At 43.9% G+C, this 4084-nt stretch overlaps 1 pseudogene; it reads left to right on the top strand.

Annotated features, from left to right (window-relative positions):
• Window positions 1–2656: 2656 nt before the first annotated feature.
• LOC132372420 (small ribosomal subunit protein uS5-like) lies at window positions 2657–3849 on the top strand (annotated as a pseudogene).
• Window positions 3850–4084: the final 235 nt, after the last annotated feature.

Raw genomic sequence — 4084 nt, 5'->3', positions numbered from 1 at the left:
CTTTTTTGACCCATCTGCTAGAGTAATGGAAATAAAACAAAAATAAACAAATGGGACCTAATGAAACTTCAAAGCTTTTGCACAGCAAAGGGAACTATAAACAAGACCAAAAGACACCCCTCAGAATGGGAGAAAATATTTGCAAACAAATCAACGAACAAAGGATTAATCTCCAAAATATATAAACAGCTCATGCAGCTCAATATTAAAAAAACAAACAACCCAATCAAAAAATGGGCAAGCTACAGTAATCAAGACAGTTTGGTACTGGCACAGAAACAGAAATATAGATCAATGGAACAGGATAGGAAGCCCAGAGGTAAACCCACGCACATATGGTCACCTTATCTTTGATAAAGGAGGAAAGCATATACAATGGAGAAAAGACAGCCTCTTCAATAAGTGGTGCTGGGAAAATTGGACAGGTACATGTAAAAGTATGAAATTAGAACACTCCCTGACACCATACACAAAAATAAACTCAAAATGGATTAAAGACCTAAGTGTAAAGCCAGACACTATCAAACTCATAGAGGAAAACATAGGCAGAACACTCTATGACATAAATCACAGCAAGATCCTTTTTGACCCAGCTCCTAGAGAAATGGAAATAAAAACACAAATAAACAAATGGGACCTAATGAAACTTAAAAGCTTTTGCACAGCAAAGGAAACCATAAACAAGACCAAAAGACAACCCTCAGAATGGGAGAAAATATTTGCAAATGAAGCAACTGACAAAGGATTAATCTCCAAAATTTACAAGCAGCTCATGCAGCTCAATAACAAAAAAACAAACAACCCAATCCAAAAATGGGCAGAAGACCTAAATAGACATTTCTCCAAAGAAGATATACAGATGGCCAACAGACACATGAAAGAATGCTCAACATCATTAATCATTAGAGAAATGCAAATCAAAACTACAATGAGGTATCATCTCACACCCGTCAGAATGGCCATCATCAAAAAATCTAGAAACAATAAATGCTGGAGAGGGTGTGGAGAAAAGGGAACCCTCTTGCACTGTTGGTGGGAATGTAAATTGATACAGCCACTATGGAGAACAGTATAGAGGTTCCTTAAAAAACTAAAAATAGAACTACCATACGACCCAGCAATCCCACTACTGGGCATATACCCTGAGAAAAACCATAATTCAAAAAGAGTCATGTACCAAAATGTTCATTGCAGCTCTATTTACAATAGCCAGGACATGGAAGCAACCTAAGTGTCCATCATCGGATGAATGGATAAAGAAGATGTGGCACATATATACAATGGAATATTACTCAGCCATAAAAAGAAATGAAATGGAGGTATTTGTAATGAGGTGGATGGAGTTAGAGTCTGTCATACAGAGTGAAGTAAGTCAGAAAGAGAAAAACAAATACAGTATGCTAACACATATATATGGAATCTAAGGGGGAAAAAAGGTCATGAAGAACCTAGTGGCAAGATGGGAATAAAGACACAGACCTACTAAAGAATGAACTTGAGGATGGGGGAGGGGGAGGGGCGAGATGTGACAGGGTGAGAGAGTGTCATGGACATATATACACTACCAAATGTAAAATAGATAGCTAGTGGGAAGCAGCCACATAGCACAGGGAGATCAGCTCGGTTCTTTGTGACTGCCTGGGGGGGTGGGATGGGGAGGGTGGGAGGGAGGGAGATGCGGGAGGGAGGAGATATGGGAACGTGTGTATATGTGTAGCTGATTCACTTTGTTATAAAGCAGAAACTAACACACCATTGTGAAGCAATTATACTTCAATAAAGATGTTTAAAAAAAAAAAAAAATGGGCAGAAGACCTAAGTATACATTTTTCCAAAGAAGACATACAGATGGCCAAGAGGCACATGAAAAGATGCTCAACATCACTGATTATTAGAGAAATGCAAATCAAAACTACAGTGAGTCAAAAAAAGTCATGTACCACAATGTTCACTGCAGCTCTATTTACAATAGCCAGGACATGGAAGCTACCTGTCCATCGACAGATGAATGGATAAAGAAGATGTGGCACATATATACAATGGAATATTACCCAGCCATAAAAAGAAACGAAATTGAGTTATTTGTAGTGAGGTGGATGGACCTAGAGTCTGTCATACAGAGTGAAGTAAGTCAGAAAGAGAAAAGCAAATACCATATGCTACCACATATATATGGAATCTAAAAAGAAAAATTGTTCTGAAGAACCTAGGGGCAGGACAGGAATAAAGACGCAGATGTAGAGAATGGACTTGAGAACACGGGGAGGGGAAGGGTAAGCTGGGACGAAGTGAGAGAGTGGCATTGACATATATACACTACCAAATGTAAAATAGATAGCTAGTGGGAAGCAGCCGCATAGCACAGGGAGATCAGCTCGGTGCTTTGTGACCACCTAGAGGGGTGGGATAGGGAGGGTGGGAGGGAGACGCAAGAGGGAAGATATATGGGGATATATGTATATGTATAGCTGATTCACTTTGTTATACAGCAGAAACTAACACACCATTGTAAAGCAATTATACTCCAATAAAGATGTTTGAAAAAAAACTACAATGAGGTATCACCTCAAACCGGTTAGAATGGGCATCATCAGAAAATCTAACTTTTTTTTTTTCTGTAAAGCTTTCTTTTTTTTTTTTTCTGTAAAAACACCAAATGGTGGATGACACCTGTGCTGTGGGAGGGCCGGGAGGGCCCGGAGGCCCTGGAATGGGAGGCCACGGAGGCTTCGGCAGCGGCATCCAGGGCCGGGGCTGGGGTTGTGGTCGGGGCCAGGGTCGAGGCCGCGGAGCTCACGGAGGCAAGGCCGAGGACAAGGAGTGGCTCCCCGTCACCAAGCTGGGCCGCCTGGTCAAGGACATGAAGATCCAGTCCCTGGAGGAGATCTATCTCTTTTCTCTGCCCATCAAGGAATCTGAGATCACTGACATTTTCTTGGGGTCATCCCTCAAGGACGAGGTTTTGAAGATCATGCCTGTGCAAAAGCAGACCCATGCTGGCAAGCGGACCAGGTTCAAGGCATTTGTTGCCATCTGGGATTACAACGGACATGTTGGTTTGGGTGTGACGTGCTCTAAGGAGGTAGCCACTGCCATCTGTGCGGCCATCATTCTGGCCGAGTTCTCCATCGTCCCGGTGTGACGAGGCTACTGGCGGAACAAGGTCGGCAAAGCCCCATAGTGTCCCTTGCAAGGTGACTGGCCACTGTGGCTCTGTGCCGGTGCGCCTCATCCCTGCCCCCAGGGTCACTGGCATAGTCTCAGCCCCTGTGCCCAAGAAGCTACTGATAATGGCTAGAATTGACGACTGCTACACCTCTGCCAGGGACTGCACTGCCACGCTGGGCAACTTCGCCAAGGCCACTTCTAATGCCATTTCCAAGACCTACAGTTATCTCACTCCTGATCTCTGGAAAGAGACCATGTTCACCAAATCTCCATATCAGGAATTCACTGACCATCCTGTAAAGACCCACACCAGGGCTTCCCTGGTGGCGCAGCGGTTGAGAGTCTGCCTGCCAACGCAGGGGACACGGGTTCGAGCCCTGGTCTGGGAGGATCCCACATGCTGCGGAGCAACTAGGCCCGTGAGCCACAACTACTGAGCCTGCGCGTCTGGAGCCTGTGCTCCGCAACAAGAGAGGCCGCGATAGTGAGAGGCCCGCGCACCGCGATGAAGAGTGGCCCCCGCTTGCCGCAACTAGAGAAAGCCCTCGCAAAGAAACGAAGACCCAACACAGCCAAAAATAAATAAATTTTAAAAAAAAAGACCCACACCAGAGTTTCCGTGCAGAGGACCCAGGCTCCAGCTGTAGCCACCACATAGTTTTCTATGAGAAAAATAAAGTGAATGAAACTAGTTTAAGAAAAAAAAAAAAAAGAAAAAGGAAAATCTACAAACAACAAATGCTGGAGAGGGTGTGGAGAAAAGGGAACCCTCTTGCACTATTGGTGGGAATGTAAATTGATACAGCCACTATGCAGAACAGTATGGAGGTTCCTTAAAAAACTAAAAATAGAATTACCATATGACCCAGCAATCCCACTACTGGGCATATACCCAGAGAAAACCATCATTCAAAAA

This window comes from Balaenoptera ricei, chromosome 10 (assembly GCF_028023285.1).
Source record: "Balaenoptera ricei isolate mBalRic1 chromosome 10, mBalRic1.hap2, whole genome shotgun sequence".
In the NCBI taxonomy this organism is placed as follows: Eukaryota; Metazoa; Chordata; class Mammalia; order Artiodactyla; family Balaenopteridae; genus Balaenoptera; species Balaenoptera ricei.
This window is presented reverse-complemented; position numbering and strand designations above follow the sequence as displayed.